The sequence below is a fragment of the Lissotriton helveticus genome, chromosome 10 (assembly GCF_964261635.1).
Source record: "Lissotriton helveticus chromosome 10, aLisHel1.1, whole genome shotgun sequence".
Classification (NCBI taxonomy): Eukaryota; Metazoa; Chordata; class Amphibia; order Caudata; family Salamandridae; genus Lissotriton; species Lissotriton helveticus.
In genome coordinates, this window is record NC_136071.1 from 453147459 (window position 1) to 453174289 (window position 26831).

Genomic DNA, 26831 nt, shown 5'->3' on the forward strand with positions numbered 1-26831 from the left:
TTAAGGGCCTTTCAAAAATCTCGATAACATTTCAAATCACAAAATAGATATTATGCATGCGCTGCAAACTGCCCTCCTTGAAGCAGCATGATGTTGCTAATGCACATTTGATCACCAACACTCCTTAAGGGTGCCATTCGTGTACTAACTCGCCCTGGTGGCGGAGTGCTGAAGCCTCCTTTAAGCGTTTGCGGACAGGTCCACGCCAGGTCACAGCCGTCTCCGACGCTCCTGTGTGTCCTGAAGCAGCTGGAAGAGTTCTGCTTAGAAAGGAAGGCCCTGCGCCGCTAGATGGAAGCAGCAACCTACGGAAGCCGCAGCGGGCGCAGATTAACATGTATCCTCACATGACTGCGAGCGTTACAGCCAGACCACATCCAACCGATTTTGCCTGGCAAATGTAAGAATATCGAGCATTAAAATAGCGTGTTTCACTTTTTTTTTTACACAGGGATGTGACAGGAATGTTGCGAATGCTATCATAACTCGTGGTATAATGTGGGCAGTGTGACTATCCTGAATAGTAATGATGCAAGTGTCTGTCTGTCTGTCTATCTATATTTCTATCTATTTGACTGCCTGCCTCGTTGTCTGTCTACATAGAGACGAACATACCCAAAAATGCATTTACAAAACATGTTAATAAATGTTAAACCATTCTATGTCCGGTAACTTAATTAAAGATTTCTCGAGACAGCGAAGGGCGTAGTATAGAGTGCAGTATTTGATCAATATTGACCACTAAAGCAGTCTGTGTTATGTGTATGTAATGAATGGAAAAACACGTGTTTGGTAACATTTGAAGCATCTGGTCATCTGTGGTAGTGGGTGAGCCAGGCAGACACAGATGATGAAACTGTGCCCAAGATATTCATTGACAAAGACCAATGTGACCCTGAGAAAGAACTGCCTCCGGAAGTTGAAGAGAGTTAAGAAGAGCTGTGAGAGGGTGTAGGCAAACTGCACCGGAAAACTAGGGCTGGTGCTCAATTTGAGCCGGTGGTTTCCAGTGTTCGGCACTGAATCATTGAGACGGGTGCATTTCATGAGCACCAGTTAAGTATACGTTCATTAACGGTAGGCATGAGGAGATTAGCTGGCACATGCATCAACATTGGAGTTTGCGATTCCTTAATTTCAAATAATAAGGAATCGCAATTAAGGAATCGCAAACTGCAATGCATCAAGAAATCGCTAAATAATTTGCGATTTCTTAAAATTCCTTAATTGCGATTCTCAATTTAAGAATCGCAATTAAGGAATCCCTTCCCATTCATTCCTATGGGCCTAGAGGCCCATAGGAATGAATGGGAAGACATTCTCATTTTGCGAATCGCAATTAAGGAATCGCAAAATGAGAATGCAATTTCAAGGGTGCAGGGGGGGTCCAAAGGACACCCTGTTGCACCCCTGAAATTTGCCATTAAGTACATTTTTCACACACACATGCCCCAAGGGCATGTGTGTGTGTAAAATGGCACTTTGAAAAATGCACTTTTGTGCATTTTTCAAAGTTATCGCAAATTACCATGAAGGTCAACTTCATGGTAATTTGCACCCCTTATTTGCGAATTTGCAAATTTGAAAAGTTTGATGCATTGCATTTATGGAATCTCAATTTGAGATTCCTTAAATGCAATCGCAATTTAAGAAATCACAATTTTGCGATTTCTTAAATTGCGAGAACAACAAAATGCATATTGCATCCCAAAAATGGAAATTGCATTCGCAAACGGCCGAATTTTGCGATTCGCACCGTTTGCGATTGCAATTTCCCTTGATGCATGTGCCCGTAAGTGATTTGCCAAGAATCAGCGAATATTGAGCAGACACGAGGCTCGAATCTGGTTCCCTTCCCTAGCTCCAAAGTCGGCAACTCTGGCCATTGTGCCACATTCTCTCCCCACTTTAATGGTTAGTAGTTGGCTCTGTTTTAGATGGCGCTAACAGGAGGAATGGAAACTGTCAGAAGTAAGGGGAGGTATAGCTGCAGGTGAGAAATTAGCAAAATGGAAGTAGACTACAGGTGGAGACGAGATGTGGGGTGAAAGGTCACAGAGTGAGCTGAGAGGAGAAATGTGAGCTGAAGGTTTAGAAGAGAGAGGTTTATGATAACCAACTTTCCATTATCTCTCTGCAGGGCACTTTGCACATATGGAACCACATTGAACACGCACAGCAACTTTGCATGCGCTGCAGTGTCAGAAGATGTTTTCTGGGTAGCGGGAGGATGATGACTCACATAGCACATTTTAATACATTTTTTCTAAATCCACCTTTTTTGGGGGGGGATCTAACTTAGCCTGAGAGTGAGTTTATTGAGTGTGATAGCTATTGATACTATATTTGAGTGATATCCCATTACCACCTCCGGGAATTATTCAAGACTGCTCGCTATTGCAACTTTTCAGAGAAACATTTAGAAAATGAGCAACTGTGGTATCCAATTTGAAAGAAATATTCTTAAGCTTTGAAACACCCACCAATGATAAATCTCAGTGCCATGCATACTACCCAGTAAGGACCTAATGGCACAGGACCTGTGGATATGTTTTAGCCATGGAACAAGTTTAGTTGACATTTAAGTTCATCTCTCTCATTTCCAGTAATTATGATGGAGTTAAACACTCTACTCCAAAGCTAGGCAGGGCCACAAGACAGTGACATTTCCCTAGAAAGGGCAGCACTGTGGTAGTATCACTAGAATAACTGCTACTTCAGTTGTGGTTGAGTTGGAAATGTGAAACGAAAAGACCCTGATTATAATCTTGGTCAGCCATTTGGACACATTGTGTGCTCCTGAGCAGTAGCTTTTAAATTTATTGTCACAGTGCCCTAGATTGTGAGTATTTAGAAGTGTTCAGTGCCATTATATATTCACCAAAATGCAATATGGTCCTAAATGAATTGGCTTTGAAGCAAGAAGCAGTGTGCTATAGATTCACGTCCACAACTTTAACAAACGGGTTTGATCCTGCTCAAATCATACTCACTGTGGGTCTCTATCCACAGATGTGACATATATGCCAGCACTCTGAAACAGGCATAATAGAAGAAATAATCACTAAGGACACCTTCTGTGCTGCACCTCCTCCCTCCTAGCTACTTTCACAGCTCTAAATGCTGTAAGAGTGACCGTTTCTTATCCTCTGAGCAGGGGCGTAATGCAGGCTCCTGTGGTGCAGAGGGTCCCCTAACCCTCCAGGGCAGGGCCGAATTGGGAATTCCATGCAGTCCAGGCACATTTTGTCAGACCTGCCCTCATAGAGTTCATAATGAGTACAGAGAGCAAGCTTGACCACTGCAAGGGGGTTTGCTCCCCCCCGAGAACATTTGGGAAATAATGGTGCATTCTACAACACATTTTTCGTCATATATTCAATTGAATTAGTTTTTTAAGCCTAGCAAATGATGGCCTTACAGTACACCCCGATATGGCAATCTTTATTGGGGCTCTTTAATGATTCTCTCACTATCACCCTCCAACAGTGTCTCTCATCTTTCCATAGTCCATCACTCACATGTATTTGAGTTATGTTATAGTGCCGCTCAGACCAGTGTAGGGTGTCGGAACATTTTACATCACACACACACACACACACACACACTGTAGTGTTGGAGCCCTAGGCCCACATGGTGAGACAAATGACACACAGGACACCAGTTAGGGGATAGCAGATCTGGCCACGAGCACGTGCGCTCTGGCTCTTTTATTGACAGCGTCACCTGACCCAGTGACGTCTGTGGTGGGTGGGTGTTTAGTGTAGGGTTACATCTAAAACAACTAGACTGTGTCCTGGCAGGACACTACATTCCTCCCAAACTTTAATGAAAGGAAAAGCGAATGTCCAACCTGCAAGAAAACAGAACAATAACATTTGATAGCCCCAACAGATCTTCTTCAGGCGATCAGCTGGGAGAATGTTGAAAGTTCCAGGACTACAAAGTCAGTCAGACGAGCTTCACCTCGGCGGTGTACTTCAGATCATCCTTGTCTTGCTGTGTTGACGCTTATATACAGTGTTCATCACTTGGAGCATTGGGAGCAGAATGGGTGTGACCCTTGAGGGGTCTCGCAGGTGTTCCTAGTTCAGTGGATGACAACGCTTGTTGGTTGTAGGAGACGACTATGGCACGAGAGGTCTTTCTTTGGATGTGCTGCTCTTGATGCCTCCACATCTCCGTCCAGTCAAGTAACTTCCGACTTGCCTTCCTTGCCAGACTCCTCTCTCACTGGAGCCTCGAAGACTGGCCTCTCCTGCTTGGACTCTTCTCTCACTAGAGACGCTGGGAGGACCCTCTTGCCGGACACGATGGGACCGGGTGGGCCGTGCGGGCTTCGCATGAGCCGCGCAAAGGCGTCGCTGCCGAACTGCCAACGGACTCACCGCCAAGTCTCTCATGATGCCCTCAGGGGTGTTGATGTCATCCGCCAGGATGGTCTTGCCGTTAGGACATGGGTGCAGTGTCTTCACCAGACCGTTTCTCGGTGCCAGGTGGTTACCTGGGGCCTTCATGCTTCCTGTTGCCTGTTGTGGAGCTGCCGCTGCTGCACCTCTCCCATCCGGATTCCTCTTTCACAGGACATGCGGCCGAGGCCCTTGTCCCCTGGACTGCCACTTGATCGCGTGGGCTGTGCGGGTCGCTGCGGAACTTCGGACATGGCCACAGTCGAGTCTTGTGTAGTCCACAAGGGTTGATTGTCTAGTGCTCGGGTATGCTCTGCTTCGGCAAGCTTCAGGTTCACGGGGCACCCATGCAGTTCTTCAGTGGTTGGTCTCCTCGAATGCAGGTTGTAGGGATTACTGGGATCCACACGGATGTTGTGATGTTCCTTGGCCAGCACCGATGTTCCTGTGTGCTGACTGTTGTGATGCTCCTTGGACAGCACCGATGTTCCTGTGTGCTGTGGTTCTCTCTCCTCCTCTGTGGAGTGATGTTATGATTCTCCATTCTTCTTCTTCGTTCACTTCCTCGACGCGGTCTGGTCTTCTTTCTTGCTTACTCATGCTAACCAGGCTTCTCCATGTAGCGGGCCCACTACATGTCGTCTCCTAGGTCTTGTCCATGTGGTAGGACACTGTCTTCACTTGGCTTGGTGACTAGACCTGTCGTCGTATCTTCCTTTTCTTCATGGCGTCATGCCCTCCCTTTCCATGTTGGTCAGTGTTCATCTTGGGCATGAGTTGTCATGCTGTGCTATTTTCTTTGTGGTCGCTATTCACCGTCACGGTGTTTTGGCGTTGGCGCGCTTTGTCTGCGCGGAGGAGGGTTGCGTCCCGCTCCTGGTGCAACTCTGGTGCATGCTGCCATGCGTGCTGACGATGGCGCTCCGGTTGCTGCGAGACATCGCTGTCTCTGTTGGGGACTTTTGTGCTCTGTCCCCTGGCGTTGGCGTGTCGCTGTGCAGCGTCACTTTGGCGCTCTTGATTCCTGGCACGTTCCGGCGCAGTGCTGCGCAGTCCTGTCGTGCGGGTGTGGAATTCTTGGACGCCTGTCGCGTTCTTGTGCTTTGTGGTACGGTTCTGTGCTGTCTCCCTTTTGTCCTCAGGAGGTTACGTATTGACGTGGAGTCATTTGAGCGTGACAGTGTTGCTGCACACGGTTTGCTCAGTTTCTCATTGCGGGCTTGCGCTGGTGCTGTCTGGTGCGTGGAGGTCTTTGACGCCTGTTGCGGGTCGTTGGGTACTTGCTGCTTTGGACCGTTGGCGGGAGTGGTCGATGCTGCGGTGAACACCTGTGGCCACAAGGCGTCGCTGCTCTCTCCGTCGTTTGATCTCGGCACTCGTTTTCCCTGGACGTTCTTCCAGTGCTTGGCAGGCGTTTCCTCCAGACGTTCTGTCAGTGCTTGGATGCTTGGTGAGGCGTTCGTGCCTCTTTCCCACGTCGCGTTGGGAGTGGCGTCTGCAGACACCTTGCTGGTGTGTGTGGGTGTTTTCTGCGTGGTTGCGCACTTACTTGCTGCGTGAGATTATATGCTTTCCTTGGGGCGTTAGTCTGTCGCCCGTTGCTGCTGCTGATTTATCTTGTGTGGTGCAATGCTTGTTTTATTTCTTATTGGTGCAGGTGCACTTTTGCTTTTGGCCACTGGGTGGCAGTGATGCTGGATTCCTCCTTACGATCGTCATTGGAGTAGATGGGGGGGGTTCTGACGCTTCCTGGGCCCTCTGCATGCCTGGTGAGTGTCTGTCTAATTTCTCCTGCTTCTGGGCGGCACTGAGCGTACACTGTCCCTTGTCTTCTCCCCTCCCCTTGCTCTTCGCTTTGTTGTGCTGGGGCTATAGCGGGCACTGAGGTTCTCTGACTCGATGGGGGCATTCATACCTTGTGCTTCGGGTTGTGAGGCGGGGCTGCCTCACTGCCTCTTTTCTCGGCCTCCCCTCACCGCGGCAGCTTTTCCTCATTTGCACGCTGCGGGTTTTTTTTTTTTTTTTGTTAGGTGCCGCTCTGTACTGCGGTATGCCGCCCGTGGTTCCTTCACTTTTCAGCCCCGCCGCCGCAGCCTTACACTTCACATATTGCGCGGCGGCGAAAGGGAGGAGATGGCACTGCTCGAATTAGCCGCGGGTGAGCTCCGCAGGCTCTGGCTCACTGGGGGTCGCTTCTCTGCTCTGGCCTGCAGACGGGCAGGGCCAGATCGGGGAGCCTCTCGCCCGGCAGGGCGCCGATGGCGTGCGGGCTGGTGAGGCTGTTCCCTCGTTGCAAGGGGGGGGTCAGAGGTGGTTAGCTACGCCACCCCTTCCCCTCCAGGCTCTTCAGCGATGCCGGAGTCGGGTGTCACTCTGCTTCATTATATCACAGCGGGTGGGCTTCGCATGTGATATTTCCCCGCCGGCAGCACTTCTCACTCTGCGGGCGCCTCAGTCGACCCTCCCCGCCTCCATTCACACTCGCGGCGGGGCAGGGGACGCTTCGGGCAGGCCGCGGGTGAGCTCCGCTGGTCCTGCTTAATCACCGGGCATTAAAGTTAGTGTCTATAGCAGGTGGGCTCCGCTTGGGTGCACAGTCTCCTGGGGGTCACTTCCCGCTCCCGGGCTCACCTTCGGCCGGCGGGCCAGGTCCTTGGTTGCGGTCGTGGCGGGTGGGCTCCGCCCGGCCGGTGCACCTCTCCGGTGGGGGTCTCTGCCTCGCGGCCATCTCAGGTGGGCCCTGGGCGGTCCGCTCTTCCCTGGAGGTGCGTGTTGGTGGCGGCCGACGCGGGTAGGCTCCGGTCGGCTCGTCCTTGAAGGCTGGTGCGGTGGGCCTCACGGTCGCTGCAGGCCGTGGGGCTCCGACGTGCCCACCGGCTTCTCGGCGCTGCTGCGCCCTGCTACAGGGGGTGCCCTGCAGGCGGGCAGCCCTCTCCCCCTTTTTCCGGGAGGTATGGCAGTGGCACGCGTGACTTCACTACCGGCCTCGTCGCCAGTGTAGTGTTGGGGCCCTAGGCCCACATGGTGAGACAAATGACACACAGGACACCAGTTAGGGGATAGCAGATCTGGCCACGAGCACGTGCGCTCTGGCTCTTTTATTGACAACGTCACCTGACCCAGTGACGTCTGTGGTGGGTGGGTGTTTAGTGTAGGGTTACATCTAAAACAACTAGACTGTGTCCTGGCAGGACACTACACACACAACCACACAGACATACACACACACACCCAGGCACACACAGACCATGAATCATATGTGTGTAAATCATTCTATAGAAAATGTTACATAAGACAAAGGGGACTACAGGGTGTATGATTACATTTCATTTATACTGATAGTCCTTGGTCTCGGAAAGCACACATTTAGGATTCAGAATGCTTCCTCTGCTGCTGCCACTGCTTGAGTGGACTCTCTGTCCCACACACCACTGTCCCAAGGAGGAGGTGCTACTGCTGCCAACAACGGGCATTTAAGCACTCTGACTCTCCCACGGTATGGGACGGGCCAAGGGCGGTCCCGTCTTTGCCCATCATTGCCAGGAAGGGGCAGGGCCACCCCCATTACTTGTCCGTTAAAGACTTCTAAACAACAGTAGGCTCCCTACTCCCTCAGTGCAGATATTGGCGGTTGCTCAATGAGGTTTTTTTTATGCATTTGGGTTGGAGCCTGTTGACTGCTGACTGACTAAAGATAGGACCACAATCAACAAGAAGCTTCCACTTGTGCTTTATATCTATACAGCGGGTACCATCACAGTAGTCAACAGTGCAGTTCTGACTTTAAGCAGCATATTAATTGTAAAAGGAATATTGAACACTGCGCAACCACGGCGGATTATAACACAGGATATTTCAGCCTTGCTACTTAAATCTCCTGTTTGGGTGATCTGTCATTGTGCACAAGTGTTTCTGGCTAAAAGCTGAAAGTGCTCTACTATTTAGAGGCCAGTGCATCTGGATAGAGACAGCATATGGACTCCACTAGGGTTACTATTGTAAGATCGGGTCAGATTTGAAGGGGAAATTAGGAGGGTTATATTATTTATTACTTATTTTTATAACCATTTTAGAATAAGTTGGGGCTTATGTTTGACATCCTCTTTGGCACTTGGCAATTTAGAACATGGGGAAGCATGAGGCGGCAGAACCGGCCCTAGGGATTGCTAAATATAGTAAATCTACCTAACAAATAAATAGTCAGTGTTGGTCTTGGCCCTTATTGCAGGGTCATCCCTAAACATTTTGCCTTTCGCCTAACCTTTTTTCTGACATGCTGTTGGGGGATTTAAGACTCTGGGCACTTTAGAACTGCTGTCCAGTGTAAAGTGCATGTGCTCTCTGTGTTACTTATGGTAAGATTGGTTTTCACATGGTTGGCCTATTTAATTTACCTGTCAATCCCTTGTAAAGTGGTATCTCAGATACCCAGGGATGGTAAATGAAAGGCTACTGGTAGGCTTGCAAAGCTGATTGCGCCACCCACCAAAGTAGCCTTTCAAACCTATCTCAGGCCTTTTCATTGCAGGGGCTGTGCGCGCAGTGTTACTGCCACTGTGACGTGGCACCTAAAGTGTGTGCCATGTCTGTGACCCCACTTTTACTGCATGTCAGTCACCCCTAAGGTAGGCCCCAGCTAGCCCTATGGGCAGGGTGCGTTGTAGGTAAATAATAGGACATGTACCTTAAGTATATGACATGTCCTGGTAGTGACAAACAGCCATATTGGTTTCTCACTACTGTGAGGCTGCCCTCCCATAGGAATGCATCGCGGATTCCCTGATAAGTGTTTCAGTGGTTATTCCTGATATGAGAGGAGCAGCATGGTCAAGTTTAGTATATTTGGAATGGTAATATTAAATGCTGTGCAAGGGTGTGTGCAGATTTATTATAACTATTTTAGAAATGCCACTTTTATAAGTTGATATTTCTGTGTGCTATGTGTCTGCCTGCCTTATGTGAATTCAATCTCTGGCTTTTGAGTGACAGCTGCTGGTGAGATGTGTGTGGCTCCAGGAGGGGCAGGGTGAGTCAGCACTAGGCTGAATGGGACATCTGCATTTGGAGTAGTAGGAGGAGTAGTCCCCTGAGCCCTGACTAGGTCTGTGCCTGCCTATGTGAATGCTGGCTCCGCCCCCTGTGGTGTGTCTGATGGCAGAGCCCCCATCTCACAAAGGAGGGTGTGAGCACTGTACTCAAAGTGCTTCAACGCCCCCCAGAACCAGTTGAACTGGTTCCCCCAAGCCCTGTGCTTGCAAACAAAGGAGAAATGTAGTATAAATGTAGGAGCTGTGACCCCCGTGAGCTGTGCGTGTGCATACTTGTGCTGGGGGAACACTGCCAGGAGGAACCGCTGCGGGACCCAGCTGCAGCTTCTTGGGGGTCCCTGAATGCTGGCCTGCCTGGCTGCGCCCAGCTGGGGTGTCCCCAGCCACAAAGACTCTTAATTGCCTTGCCCAGCTTTATCCTGACCTTTAAGGAACTTAGCGCCAAGTGGGCGCTCTATTCTTATTGCCAGGAGAAGAGGAAGAGTGGAGCTGGTGTCGGCAGTGCAAGCCTGCGAGGGAATCCCGGCATGTGGGATCCTGCGGCACTGCTGATTGAGCAGGAGCCCACCCCGCATTAGCGTGCACTTTACCAGCGGCTGCCCACCCCGCGTTTCTGACTTTTTAAAGTGCGGGTGCCCACCCTGCGTAGTTGTGCTCTTGTGCGGCAGGCGCCTACTCCGCTTTCCGTGCCACCGTCCAAGCGGGGCTCCCATGTGTCAGGCAGAGCCCCGCGTTTTGGGGACCGGATTGGGAGCCCACCCCGCATTGTCTGCCCTTTCGCATGGCGTGCATCAGGGGTCTTGATGCCCTGAGCAGCATGTGGAAAGCTGTCCAACCTATACCCTACAGCACGGAGACTTCGCTCCGTGAAACCTGCAGAACTAGAAGTCAGGCATCCTAAAAGGCTGATCGTGGGCAGTCCGGCCTGTGAGGAGAGAAGCAGGAAAGGTGGGAAATCAGGTGCAGGACGCCTTGTTGTGGGCGGGGCTCCCCGTAAGGGCAAGGAGAGCCCCACATGTGTCCTAGACCTGGTCATGAGCAAGAGAGAAGAGGAGGCACGCTGTGTCAAGGGGGCTGCCGGAGGCAAGAGGAGCATCTCCCTGAGCCCAGGAAGACCAGAGAAGCCACATGGAGCCCCTGGTGAGGAGTCTTGTTTACAAAGTCAAAGTTTATTATGTTTTGGCTCTAAAATGAGGGCCACATAAAATTATACACACCGTTATACAAAAGAAAATAGTAAATAAATAAAGACATACAGCAAAAGGAAAACACTACTTATCGGCGAGTAAAGCAATCAGCAACATCTCCCCGTACATCATTAATAAATATCTAAAAACCCTTTAAAAAATTTAAACATTCTGGAACAGAACATTTCATTAGGGGGGCAGTAAAGTGCATGGAAGAACATTTTTACATTTACAATTCCCAATTGTAAACAGATTGGTTTTAACCATTTATGGCGCAATGGGCGCAGTGCGGGACAAATAAACAAGACGTGGTTTCGATCCTGTATATCATTATTACAGAAATTACATATTGGAGATACCCCATACCATTTTGCTAAAAGAATATTGAGTGGAAGCAAATCATGTCGTAAAAGGTACCATAATCTACGGATTCCATGGGGAATATTCCAAATAAGATATTGTTGGGTCTGCTGTGGGATATATGTTTTTACCAGGGATTCCCTTTCTTTTGGTCTAGGTTGGGCAAGTATATCCAACTTATAACAGAGTTCCCACGATGTACATTTTAGTTTAGACTTTAGTTCTGAGGGTGATAGTAAAAATAAAGTCCTTTCATCCAACTCTAGCAAAGCTACTGCTTTTCTAAAGTTTTTTACCAATGATGAGAACTCGTTAAAGTTGCCCAGAAGTTCCTTTTTAATGATTTCTCTTAGGGTACCCGATTTACCTCTGGCCAAACTGGCTACCCATCTTACGAGCGCAACCAACCCCTGTGCCCAACAACTTCGGAGTCCGAATTCTAACCTGCATGAGGATATAGAACATGCATTGTTAAAAGAAGAAATTTTTCTCAGAACCTTTCCTTCCATTTTTTGCAAGGTTGCGGGAATTTTTGCTCTAAATACATCCAGAAAGAGAGAGAAGTGTCTCTTCCCGGTAGCATTATACAAAGAACATAACCCCATACCATGGGCCAGCGCTTTACGAGAGTTATGTTCGATATGGGGGTTCTCACTAAGATTAGCTGATATTATTTTACCTAAAAAGGTATAGGTTTTAACCACCTCGAGTTTTTGTCCGCCAATAGACCAATTGTAACTTCCAGACCTACATTTTTTCTTGCCCGAAATGCACATGATTTTACTTTTCGATGTATTAATTTTCATATAATGTGCTTCCGCAAATTGGTTCAATGCATGTAGACGATTAGATAAACCCTTCGGGGTCAAATCTAAAACGAGTATATCATCCGCATACATTAGGACCGATATAGTTGACCCTCCAATTGTCGGAGCTAGTCCCTCACACGCTGTAATAGAGGATGGTAGGTCGGCCGTATATAAAGAAAACAATATAGGCGCCAATATGCACCCTTGTTTTAGCCCATTCTGAGAGGGGATAGATTGAGTGAGACCCCTTTCTCCACCTTGTAGCACCTTACACCATGTGTTCGAGTGTAGAGACCTAACTAATTCAAGTAGATATCCTGGCATACCCAAAGCAGCCAGCTTTCTCCAGAGCGTTGGGCGATCCACCTTATCGAACGCCGTGGAGAAATCTATAAATGCTGCGTATATGCCGCCACCTCGAACACGTACATATTTGTCAGTAATCACCTGCAATAATGTCAGGTTGTCTAAAGTTCCATGCTCTTTACGGAATCCTGTTTGTTCCATGGGTAAAATCTTATTTAATTCTGCCCATTCCATTATTAATATTAAAAGGCATTTAGCGAACATTTTTCCTATTGAGTCTAATAAAGCTATTAGACGATAATTAGATGGCTTCTCCCGATCACCCTTTTTGTATATCGGGATTAATATACTTCCCCTCCAAGATTCCGGGACTATTCTTGATATAAAACATGCTTGAAATACTGGAAGAAGAATCCTGCTCCAAGTAGTAACATCCTGCTTAATTATTGACATGGGCAGTTCATCTGGACCCATAGCTCCGGAAGAGCGCATACTCTTTATCACGGTAGCTATGGATTTCTCGGTAGGGAGTACTGTTTTATGCTCACTATTTGGGGCTAGATTCCATGTATCTCCCATTGCATCATTAGGAGCATATAAAACAGTCACAAATGATGTCCAGACATCTTCCGGAATAGAAATTGGGGTGGGAGTTGTTATTGAACCACATCCTTTCCTTATTAAGGACCAGAATTCTCTAGATTTATTATGAGTCGAAGCCTCTCTTAACTTAATCCAGAGAGAATCTTCTTTTTCTCTTTTTAGCATTGATCTCAATCTAACTCTCCTTCGTTTTAATAACAATAACTGACGCTCATTTTCCCCAGATCTATTAAGGTACTGTTTCCTAATAAGTTTATTTATCTCCTTATTCAGTAATAATAATAAACTAGGAGAAAAATGTAATCTCTTAGGGTTTCCCATTTTCTTAGCTATCCCGGTAATTTTTTTAATGACATTTTCAAGTTGTAGAAATTCCATACCTTTCCACTGATCAAGTTCAAATAAAGTTTGGGCAAGGAGGATTTGTACATCCTTCATATTAGTAGCTCCCCAAAAACATCTACCTGACTTACAATCAATAGAAAGACCTCTATTCGTTAAGGACCAGGAATTAGTTTCAGGGGGAATTAATGAGACAGTTATGTTAATCATTTTATGATCACTCAAGGGAGAGTGCGAGATCACCATATCTTTAATAAAAGAGAACGTATCATAATTCGTAATTGCGTAATCCAGAATGGACTCACCCCTATATGATCCATGTGTATAATTAGCAGGCGTATCTGAAGGCATCCTGCCATTTACAATGAGCCCCTCAAAATGACTGAGATCCTCCAAGAGAATCTTTCCTCTTTTGTTAGTTTTTATTTTAGTAGGCAGGAGCGCTTGGGGTATATTATATGCTTCTTCCTTAGATTTATTTCTAAACATGTCTAAAGTAAAATTGGACACTTTACTATTTAGGTCACCTACCAATAATATATAGGGGGGGTGATCTACCTCTAGAAGTTGTTTGACATAGGAAAACATTCGCTTAAGAACTGAGTTAAAAATATCTTCAGGAGGAATATATGCATTTAAAATTACAAACGAAGACCGACTACCCACTGTGGCTAGATTAGTGATAGTTATAGATTGGAAAAGATTACTAGTGTCCGTGTAGTGGGAGAATTGCCATTGTAAAGAGTTGGATAGCAGGCAGGCAATTCCACCTTTTGCATGACCTTTTTTGGAAGGAATTGCGGGGGCCTCTAGAACAAAATAATCTTTACCTCCATAAGGGAGATTTTTACACCATGTTTCCTGGAGACATAATACATCTGCATTTAAGGAGAGTAAAAAGTCAAATTTCTCTGGACAGTTATACAGGCCAGCAGCATTCCAAGAGACAATTTTTAAATGAATGTTAAAGATGTTGGAATAGTCGTGGGTTATTCGTAGTATTGTTTGATAAGACCCCTGGTAACCAATTCCACATCTGATTGTCTTCTGTTAGAGGAATATCTATGTTATCAGGTAATGGAAGAACCTGAGAGACCATTCGTTTGCCTCTAGAAACCCAGATTTTTAGGTCTTTATTGCAGGTAGAGTAATCATCCTGCTTAGGAACCAGCTTTGTATTTCTTTCTCTAGAGGAAGTACATAAAGCACTATTAACATAAGGTAACACGTCAATTCCTCTACATTGGAAGGCTTCCGCCTGTTGAAGAACAAGATTAGTAATTATTTTAGAATAAAATGTTACCCTTGTTCGTTGCCCATTTACTGATCTTATTGGTAAGACTAAATCGATGTCATTTGATAAAATTAGTTTTAAACTTTCAATCTCTTTAAAGCAGTTAAGCAGCCAAGACCTGTTCAGTTTTAAGTCTAGATCAAACAGAGGGAAAAAGTCCAATGTCAACGTGTCCACGTATGTCATAGGACTATTTACTGGCTGAGTAATTGAACTCCTAGCTATATCAGGTTGAGGCCGGAAAGTAGGTGCAGATGGATTAAGTACATTTGTTACTATCGGCATGTTTCCTGTATCATCAACAGTCAATGCTAGGGGTTCCAGCACATTTATCACAGGACATGGAATCACCTCATTCATAGTACCCTCAACGGAGGTGCCTCCCAATACATTGTTAGTGATACACTCCACTACCTCTTTAACGGAGATATCCGATAGTGAATTGTCTCCACTTTCTATAACCTCATGTACTTCAGGCATTATATGTTTTTGGAAAATGATTTGCCTTGGTCTTTTCTTTTTATATTTGCGTAGCAACTTCCTGTTTTTTCCTTTAGATTTTCCTTTTGTAATTTTATTAGCCGTCAGAGATCCTTCTGGTTCTTTTTTTTCCTGAACAAAGATGGGAAAGAGTTCATTTCCAACCGTTTGTACTACCTCTACCAAACTATCTTCCTTTACAGTAGGCTCTAACTCTTTTCTCTGTATAAAGGAAGATGGGGTAGGGCTCTCAAGAGGCTTATGTATGTCAGCCTTTATGGACACTCTCAACGGTGTATTAACTTCCAGAAGGTTAATATTATCTACGACTTTTTGAACAACAGGTTCAGTAGGAGAAATAGTCACATTCACACCTTTTTTAGCCAACAATTCCTTCAATATCTCAGTAACAGAAGTCAGAATACAATCCGAACTCACAGCAAATTTACCAAGTAAAAGTAAAATAGAGGACAGAATTTGTTCAAGAGCTATCAGAGATTCAGAAATTGGTTTCTCATTTTTTGGATAGCTAGATGGAGCAAAAGAGCAGATCCCCGATAAATTAAATTGTGGAGATTTCAAATCACTATGTATTGAAAGATTGTCATTGGATTTGATTGAAGGAGTGCTGCTATATAGCAGCAGTCCTGATGGCGTTGCTCTAATTGGTGTTTTACTGTCCGCAAGCTGGGTCAAAGATCTCTTGTCCATATAACGACCACAGAGTTCAAGATCAATACTCGTCGAAATAGATGCATCACCCATATCTTCCTCCGCATTTTCTCTTCCATTAGAAGTGTTATTATGAAATACTTGCGGATTTATTAGCATCGGGTCAGAATCATCTCCATGTAATGTAAGTGCTGAAAGAGTAACTTCATTTAACTGAGGCTGTGGAGGCTTATTTATTTCCATCATTAGGTCAGAATTTGAATCTTTCCCCACATTAGATTGCAGTTGCACTTGTGGTAATGTAGCAACATCAAGCATTGTTGGGAGTTCTAAAGATTTATTCACAGATTTTTCCCAAATTTGTACCAACTGCATCTGACCTTTCAATAATGCGCAATTTTCAAGCTTTTTCCTCGGGGGAATGGATCCAGATGTGATACCCGACTTCTCCCCTAGGACTTTCCCAGAGCGTAATTTCTTTGTCGACATAATGCCTGGGAATACACTAGCCCTTCAGCAGGATTCACAGTCCCGAATATAAACACACAATTAAAACCAAATATAGATCCACGGGGCGAGAGGATTACGCTAATAAAAGCAGATAGCGTATTTCAGGCAGAAAAATCAGTCTGCCTGTTTTCATTCAAGCGTCTACTAAGCAAACATAAATCAGATTGAGATTTACACTAAAAATGAAAATACCAGGGCCCAGCCCGGCCTACCTCGGCCACTGAGGGCCACAGAGGGCCCGCCCTTTGCCCGGGCTTAGCCCGGCGTCGCCCGCGCGCGTCCCGCGATGCGCGCTCCTACTGCCCAATTATCGCCAGGTGAGGGGGGCGTGGCGGGAAGGTGCTCCTGGGCCAGATGACTTGTGGTTCTTTGAGTATTTCTTATCTCCCAATCCGCCGACCAGCCAGCAAGCACGAGTGTTTCCCGCGAAGCGGGAAACACGAGCAGTAAACTTCAAACGCTGCACAGTGGAGATGAAACGCTGCACAATAGCGCTTTTGAAAAGTAGCGCGATGATTTTCCAGCAACGTCCTTTCGTCCAGCGAGGGCTCTGCCTCCACGCGCAGCAAACAGGAGCAGAAAGTAACAGCAGTCTCAATGGCAGTCACCTCTCTCCAGCGCTCCTACTGCCCAATTATCGCCAGGTGAGGGGGGCGTGGCGGGGAGGTGCTCCTGGGCCAGATGACTTGTGGTTCTTTGAGTATTTCTTATCTCCCAATCCGCCGACCAGCCAGCAAGCACGAGTGTTTCCCGCGAAGCGGGAAACACGAGCAGTAAACTTCAAACGCTGCACAGTGGAGATGAAACGCTGCACAATAGCGCTTTTGAAAAGTAGCGCGATGATTTTCCAGCAACGTCCTTTCGTCCAGCGAGGGCTCTGCCTCCACGCGCAGCAAACAGGAGCAGAAAGTAACAGCAGTCTCAATGGCAGTCACCTCTCTCCAGCGCTCCTACTGCCCAATTATCGCCAGGTGAGGGGGGCGTGGCGGGGAGGTGCTCCTGGGCCAGATGACTTGTGGTTCTTTGAGTATTTCTTATCTCCCAATCCGCCGACCAGCCAGCAAGCACGAGTGTTTCCCGCGAAGCGGGAAACACGAGCAGTAAACTTCAAACGCTGCACAGTGGAGATGAAACGCTGCACAATAGCGCTTTTGAAAAGTAGCGCGATGATTTTCCAGCAACGTCCTTTCGTCCAGCGAGGGCTCTGCCTCCACGCGCAGCAAACAGGAGCAGAAAGTAACAGCAGTCTCAATGGCAGTCACCTCTCTCCAGCGCTCCTACTGCCCAATTATCGCCAGGTGAGGGGGGCGTGGCGGGGAGGTGCTCCTGGGCCAGATGACTTGTGGTTCTTTGAGTATTTCTTATCTCCCAATCCGCCGACCAGCCAGCAAGCACGAGTGTTTCCCGCGAAGCGGGAAACACGAGCAGTAAACTTCAAACGCTGCACAGTGGAGATGAAACGCTGCACAATAGCGCTTTTGAAAAGTAGCGCGATGATTTTCCAGCAACGTCCTTTCGTCCAGCGAGGGCTCTGCCTCCACGCGCAGCAAACAGGAGCAGAAAGTAACAGCAGTCTCAATGGAGTCTTGTTAGCTAGCCTGCTCTTGAGCCTTGCCGTCTCCACAACTTCCCACCTGGTAGAGGGTGATATGGGCCCTCTGCAGCCTCTCAGGTTAGTGGTACCTCGGGGGCCTCCTGCAAAGGGGGGGGGGCGCCTGGCGTTGGGTCCGTGTCTGTGGGTCGCGGTCCCGTCGCTGGCCTGTGAGGAGCATTAGTTCTACTCTTTCTGCCTCAAGGGAGTAGTGGGATGACTCGTGTTGGTAAGGGGGGGGGGGGTTGAAAGGAACACTGCCACTGCTACGGGGGAGTACCCACATGGCCAGGAAGGTTTCTTGGACTTTGGAGAGACAACTGTGGTTTTGCCTGCAGACGGCCCGATCTGGGGGCCAGGGGGCTCTCAGGGACAGAGAGGCATGATGTGTCATGATGTTGCCCTGCCTTTCTGCTAATGATATTTTTGCGTCCTATGCCAAGTAGTGCTCGTGAAAATATTGCCCGGATGTAAAGGCACATGTGGTGATCCCTTTTTGTAGCAGTGTTCCTACGGCACCGTGTGATCATGGCTAGTAGTCCCTAAGGTGCATTAATGAGGTTTAGGCATAATGTGTTGTGCCTGGGGCAGCCCTAGCTAATAGTTACTGGCTACCCTTATTATGATGTTCATGATTTATGCCTAATGAGATGCCTCGTGTTTATGCCTAATGTCATGCTAGGATGCCTAAGGCCTAATGTGTTTTATGCCTAATGTGATAATGCTGAGGTCCTAATGCGTAATGTGTTTATGCTAATGAGGTTTGGGCCTAATGTGTTTATGCCTAATGTCATGATATGATATTTTAGGATGGTGTCTAATGCTACTGTGATAATGCTTAGGTCATTGTGGTACCAGTAGTTACTGGTTTTGTTTCTATATTTACTACCTGCATTCTGTTGGTTCTTTATATAATCCCCTGTGAATATTGCCTAGTGCCAGTTAGCACAGTGTATATGTGTGATTATGTTTCTAATGTGTTTTGGATAATATAAAGTCTATTTTTTACATAACCTTGTTCGGAGTTTCTTTTGTAGTGTGCCAAGTGTTTTGCCGCTGTGTGTGTGTGTTGCGCAAACGCTTTACACGTTGCCTCTGGGATAAGGCTGACTGCTCGTGCCAAGCTACCAAGGGGTTGAGCAGGGGTTATCTTCAGTGGGTAACTCCCTTGCCCAGACTAGAGTGATGGTTTCTGCCTGGTTTTGGCGCAAGCCGTAGAAAACCAGAAATCCCATTTCTAACAGTCAGACTTTAAATGAGATTGATCAATTGATCAATTAATTGGGAAGGTGAAATCCTCTTAAGGGGCTGTCACTGCCCATACTGCCACTAAGGAGAGAAAACGCCCTCAGAAAATTCCTGGTTCCTTTAAAAAATCAGTGTTAAAAACCCCTATCCAACATACAATTCCTGATCCACCTTTGGAAGTAGAGGACGTAGTGTCACTCCCTGTTATGCCAATTGTTTGCCAAAATAGGTTTCTCCCTTTGATGGTGGATGAGAGCGACTTGTAAGCTACAAACAAGGGTGACCCGGGGGCGAGCCAAATTTCTTCTGTACAAGCAGCCCCTGACACAGCTGGTTGTCTTCCACTTATCATGGATTTGAAAGCTGAGGTGGGGCAAATAAAAACAGACGTTAAGTCTCATTGGGAAAATTGATCATATTTTACATTCACAAGGGACATCATTTCAGAAAGGCATGATATTGGATGCCACTTCATCCTTTCCAACACTTAAGCCCATTAATATCCACAGGGAGAGCTTGTTTAGGCCAATGTATATAACTGCATAGGAACCAGAGGGGTGCTGCGGCATCAACCTGTATCCAACTTTGACATCCAGAGACCAGTTATGAGAAATATTAATAGTCGGGTTATTGAGGGAGAGAGGGGGCATACAGGGATGAGGAATTAATTAAAAAATCACTGGAAATCAGGATTTCAACTAGCTATGATTAACGTCCCGAAGGTCTGAGACCATACAAACTCTGAAAATGAAGAGTCATTTAAAAACAAAGTAGTACACTGTATAAGACACCTTAGGGGATGCTATTCAGTTACATGGGACAATATTCTCACAGCTAAAAGATGTTCTAATCCGGCTATGGCCTGTGATAGAATTGAATTAGTATTTAAAGATAAATACATTGCAGATGGCCTTGTTACTTTTAACATACGATCCTGCCCTCCAAACCACTCAAACATACAGTTCAAGTATAATGGCACAGGGGGAAAGGGACGGAAAACAGCTGGTGAGGATGTTGTATGGCTCGAACGGACATCTGGGCTTGATATTAATGTTTGACTTGAGGGGGATTGAGTTATTCCCACCCATCCCAGAGTGCAAACGAAGAATGCCTTTCTAATTGGAGATCTATGCACTCAACACCAGGTATTGACAGCTGGGTAACATAGAGTGAGTGATCCAACGACTGCCCAGGAGATCAATTCTGAGATGGGAGCGGTCCATTGCTTAGTGAATTACAATCAACTAGAACCAATAGACACATCAACACTCCAGGAAATTGATAACTTTATGGACTTAGCGGGGAGGGATAGTGCAGGGAAACCACCACCCACAGCTCATGCTATAATAAGACCATCTCAAAAGCGCACTTGTTTAGACCTCTTCGCAAATCAGGTATCTATACTAAGCTGTTCACTCAGTAGTTGTCGTGGAAAAAAAGTACCTGTAATAACTGCATTAATCTCCTGGAATATTGCTGGCCTGAATGCAAAGCTGTACAAAAGGGGGTGGTGATGGACGGAGCATCTGAACCAATCAAACACTCACACCCAGTCAAAAGATCTGGGTTTAATCCATCACCGTTCTTTACCCCATTCTGCCACCCCAGTTCAGACATAGCCATATGCATATCAGTCTGATCCTGTGCCTCATGGGAACAGGCCAGCCCGAACTGCCAAGCCATGCCTTCCTTGGACCGGAAACCAGCTTCCTAAAGAACGGTGATGGAATAAACCCAGATCTTTTGACTGGGTGTGAGTGTTTGATTGGTTCAGATGCTCCGTCCATCACCACTCCCTTTTGTACCGCTTTCTTCACCATAAGTTGGCAGGGCATGCTCAGACGTGAGTCCCTTGCTCACTTTGCCACTGGATTCAAGCAAGCCTGGCTGAAGATGGATGAAATGCCAGAAACCGGTCCTAGGAAGCTTGTTTCCGGACCAGGGAAGGCATGATTTGGCAGTTCGGGCTGGACTGTTCCCATGAGGCACAGGGTCAGACTAATTTGCATATGGGCATGTCTGAAACTGGGATGGCAGAGTGGGCTAAAGAACGGTGATGGATTAAACCCAGATCTTTTGACTGGGTGTGAGTGTTTGATTGGTTCAGATGCTCTGTCCATCACCACTCCCTTTTGTACCGCTTTGTTTGCCATACGTTGGCAGGGTATACTCAGATGTGAGTCCCTTGCTCACTTTGCCACTGGATTCAAGCAAGCCGGGGTGAAGACGGCTGAAATGCCAGAAACCAGTCCTAGGAAGCTTGTTTCCGGTCCAGGGAAGGCATAGCTTGTCAGTTCGGGCTGGATTGTTCCCATGAGGCACAGGGTTAGACTGAATTGCATATGGCCATGTCTGAACTGGGGTGACGGAGTGGGCTAAGGAAAGGTGATGGATTAAACCCAGATCTTTTGACTGGGTGTGAGTGTATGATTGGTTCAGATGCTCCGTCCATCACCACCCCCTTTTGTACCGCTTTGAATGCAAAGCTGGCACTTCCTTATTGGTTTAAATTTATTGAAAATTATGATATTCTTTTTTTCAAGAAACATGGGTCACAAGCCCTGTATATAGATATGACTTCTTGACTTACTTCCTCCCCGCAACAAACAACAAAGGAGGGCATCCTTCAGGTGTTCTGATAACATGGGTTAAATCATGCATGAAATGTAGAATATGGCAACTTGATACTGCCAGTAAGGATATCGTAGGGATTGAAGTAAATTGCAGTAGCAAACCACCTGTGTCTTTTTTTAATATCAATGCTAGAGGGGGATTGTGGGGCCATTTAGCAGGAAATCTTAGAAGCCCTTTTTGTCAAACAGCAATCAGGGGTCTATCGAACATTCGCAGGCGATTTTAACACTACATTTGAACCCCTGGGGAGAAACAATGTAGGAATCACAGTTGAGCAGGATGAAAGATGGGCTATTCCTCAATTACAGCTGACCTCGGTCAAGAGATGGTTGCAGGCATCTCTTCAACTGAAGGCACTTACATTAGAATGTGGTGTACAATCCCTAAATGGAAGAACCAACTCTGATCGGAAAGGGGAACATACATTTGATAATTCTAGATCTAAAAGTCATATTGACTATGTCATGGTTGATTTACATCTGTGGCTTTTAGTTGAAGATATGGTTGTAATAACGAGGTAAGAAAGCATTCACAACCCCTAAGTATTAAGATGGAGGATCTATTTACTATGTTTTAAGGACACCGGATATACATCTGATATGCGCCACCATAAGTGGCAAATCCATAAGTGGAAAGCAAGAAATTTTAGCTTTCATAAAGAACGATGTGTTAAGCATTAAGCTCAAACTACAACTTTAATGTGACTCAACTACAGGATGTTGCTGGCCCATTGAGTTACATACAGAACTCTTTAAGGTGATTGCTGCTCAACTTGTTATTCCACGAACAAATAAGAAGCAGATGCAGGGCATGGAGGATCAGTGGTACAACAGAGATTGCAGGAAGACTAGATGGATTTCAGCTGAGACCTTAAAATGTAAAGATCCTCCGCAGATATCAACTACTAGGAAAACCTACAAAAATGGACTGATAAGGGCAAAAAAAGAATGGGACATGAAGAGATGGCAAGAACTGTTGGATATATATATATATATTTCAGCCCTATGCAATTACAACGGTAAAACAGTAGGTGATATATGTTTGAAAGCTCCTCTGACCACATTCCACTCTCCACCATTCACCCTGGAAGATGTTTTCAATTAATTGGCAACTCTTTCTAGAAGGAGAGCGGCCGGCCCAGATAGCATTCCAGTAGATGTATACCATTATGATTTAGATACATGGTCAAAGTGGTAAATGGTCAAAATATCGATTCCAAAATATAGTCAAACCAAAATATCGAGTCCAAAATATAGAATGGACAAAATATCGAATGGACAGAATATAGACATCAAAAATATCGTTTTGAAGGTAAGTAATGTAATATCGATTTTAAAAATATAGACAGTCAAAATATCGAAGTACATAATATAGTTTAATAAAAATATCGAATTTTTAATAATATTGAATTTTTTAAGTGTTTTTATGTTAGTATATGTGTGAAAAGTATATATATTTTAGTAATTTATTTTAAGTAATTAATTTTATGTTATTTAATTATTGTGTAATTTAATTCTGTGGCGGGTTGTGGGTTTATAGGGGAATAGGGTGGGAAGTAATTTAATTATAATAATTAAATATGTTAATTAATTTATTGGTATTTATTTAGAATAAATTGTTAATTAATTTTTAATTGGTATTTAATTAATTCTTAAATGATAATTATTTTTTATTAATTGATTAATTGATAATTATGTGAATTAAATTAATTTATTTTCTGTAGCGGGTTGTGGGTTTATAGGGGAATAGGGTGGGAAGTAATTTAATTATAAATAATATGTTAATGGATTTATTGGTATTTAGTTTGAACAAATTGTTAATTCATTTTTAATTGATAATTAATTAATTCTTAATTGATAATTATTTTTTATTAAGTGATTAATTGATAATCATGTGAATTATATTAATTTATTTTCACTAGAGTGGGAATAGTAAAATTTACCCCTATGCTATCCAACGCTTTCCCTACTGTTGCACTCTCTGGAGTAGGAATAGTAATTTTTACCCCTGCACTATCCAACGCTTTCCCTACTGTTGCACTCTCTGGAGTGGGAATAGTAATTTTTACCCCTACGCTATCCAACGCTTTCCCTACTGTTGCACTCTCTGTAGTGGGAATAGTAAATTTTACCCCTACGCTATCCAACGCTTTCTCTACTGTTGCACTCTCTGGAGTGGGAATAGTAATTTTTACCCCTACGCTATCCAACGCTTTCCCTACTGTTGCACTCTCTGGAGTGGGAAAAGTAATTTTTACCCCTACGCTATCCAACGCTTTCCATACTGTTGCACTCTCTGGAGTGGGAATAGTAATTTGGACCCCTACGCTATCCAACGCTTTACCTACTGTTGCACTCTCTGTTGTGGGAATAGTAATTTTTACCTCTACTCTATCCAACGCTTTCCCTACTGTTGCACTCACTAGAGTGGGAATAGTAAAATGTACCCCTATGCTATCCAACACTTTCCCTACTGTTGCAATCTCTGGAGTAGGAATAGTAATTTTCACCCCTGCACTATCCAACGCTTTCCCTACTGTTGCACTCTCTGGAGTGGAAATAGTAATTTTTACCCCTACGCTATCCAACGGTTTCCCTACTGTTGTACTCTCTGGAGTGGGAATAGTAATTTGTACCCCTATGCTATCCAACGATTTACCTACTGTTGCACTCTCTGTTGTGGGAATAGTCATTTTTACCTCTACGCTATCCAACGCATTCCCTACTGTTGCACTCTCTGGAGTGGGAATAGTAAATTTTACCCCTACGCTATCCAACGCTTTCCCTACTGTTGCACTCTCTGGAGTGGGAATAGTAATTTTTACCCCTACGCTATCCAACACTTTCCCTACTGTTGCACTCTCTGGAGTGGGAATAGTAATTTTTACGCTATCCAATGTTTTCCCTACTGTTGCACTCTCTGGAGTGGGAATAGTAATATTTACCCCTACGCTATCCAACGCTTTCCCTACTGTTGCACTCTCTGGAGTGAGAATAGTAATTTATACCCCTACGCTATCCAACGCTTTCCCTACTGTTGCACTCTCTGGAGTGGGAATAGTAATTTTTACCCCTACGCTATCCAACGTTTTCCCTACTGTTGCACTCTCTGGAGTAGGAATAGTAATTTTTACCCCTGCACTATCAACGCTTTCCCTACTGTTGCACTCTCTGGAGTGGGAATAGTAATTTTTACCCCTACGCTATCCAACGCTTTCCCTACTGTTGCACTCTCTGGAGTGGGAATAGTAAATTTTACCCCTACGTTATCCAACGCTTTCCCTACTGTTGCACTCTCTGAAGTGGGAATAGTAATTTTTACCCCTACGCTATCCAAAGCTTTCCCTACTGTTGCACTCTCTGGAGTGGGAATAGTAATTTTTACCCCTACGCTATCCAACGCTTTCCCTACTGTCGCACTCTCTGGAGTGGGAATAGTAATTTGTACCCCTACGCTATCCAACGCTTTACCTACTGTTGTACTCTCTGTCGTGGGAATAGTAATTTTTACCTCTACGCTATCCAACGCTTTCCCTACTGTTGCACTCTCTGGAGTGGGAATAGTAAATTTTACCCCTACGCTATCCAACGCTTTCCCTCCTGTTGCATTCTCTGGAGTGGGAATAGTAATTTTTACCCCTATGCTATCCAACGCTTTCCCTACTGTTGCACTCTCTGGAGTTGGAATAGTAATTTTTACGCTATCCAACGTTTTCCCTACTGTTGCACTCTCTGGAGTGGGAATAGTAATATTTACCCCTGTGCTATCCAACGCTTTCCCTACTGTTGCACTCTCTGGAGTGGAAATAGTAATTTTTACCCCTACGCTATTCAACGCTTTCCCTACTGTTGCACTCTCTGGAGTGGGAATAGTACCCCTACGCTATCCAATGTTTTCCCTACTGTTGCACTCTCTGGAGTGGGAATAGTAATTCTTACCCCTGCGCTATCCAACGCTTTCCCTACTGTTGCACTCTCTGGAGTGGGAATAGTAATTTTTACTCCTACGCTATCCAACGCTTTCCCTACTGTTGCACTCTCTGGAGTGGGAATAGTAATTTTTATCCCTACGCTATCCCTACTGTTGCACTCTCTGGAGTGGGAATAGTAATTTTTACCTCTACGCTATCCAACGCCTTCCCTACTGTTGCACTCTCTGGAGTGGGAATAGTAATGTTTACCCCTACGCTATACAACGCTTTCCCTACTGTTGCACTTCCAGGAGTGGAAATAGTAATTTTTACACCCCTGCTATCCTATGGTAATAATATTGTGTATTGTTTATTAATATTATGTTAATATATATATGTATATATGTTTTAACATATATGATTGTATTTTTTTATGAGTTAAATTAGTTATTTAATAATTTTAAGGTAATTTAAGTATTTTTAAGTATATATTAGCTATTTATTTTTAATATTTTTTTAATTTTACATTACTTTTAAGAAATTCGTTATTTTTATAATGTATATATATATAAACGATATTTTGGGATCGATATTTTGGTACTTCCCTGTTTGTAGATAGGAATTCGATATTTTGTCTCTCTATATTTTGGAATCTATATTTTGGGTAGTCTATATTTTGTCCCTCGATATTTAGTCAGTGATCCGGTCAAAGTATATATTGGGTATAGCCAACAAGATAGCAATTGGAGCCCCTATACCATCATCCTGTCAGGGAGTAGAATTAGTGTTTGTGTACAAAAAGGGAGACAAAAGGCTGCTAGCTTATTATAGGTCCATCAGCCTAATTGATTGTCTCCAGAAAGTCTTTTGTCGAATGCTACTGGCAATAATTCATCATTCCGTGGAAAGTGAAGATATTATACGCCCATTGCAAGCTGGCTTTAGTCCCAAGATGTTGACAATATATCAGGTCTTTAGATTTGCTATTTTATATTGGAAGATGGTCTTAATTGGCAGAGGTGATTTGTATATCGCCTTTGTCGATCTCAAATCAGCCTTTGATCTAATACCACCTGCAAGTTTTTGGGAAGTCTTGGAGGAGATGGGCATGCCTCTAAATATATTATCCCTGCTTATTAGGCTGCATGAAAAGAACTTTGCCCAGATCTGGTGGGGTTCACAGTGAAAAGTAACAGATAAGATTCCTGCATTAAAGGATGTCAAGCAAGGTTGCATACTGGCCCCTACCTTATTTTCCCAATATGTATATGGGTTGTTTCGTTACCTCACATTAATAGAGACTGACACACTCATTCTGGCAAAAGGACAGATACCATTCTTATTTTTTAGGGATGATACGCTTTTAATTTCTAAAACACAGAGTGGGTTGCAAAAATTATTAGCCAGCTTTGATGACTTGTGCTTGCA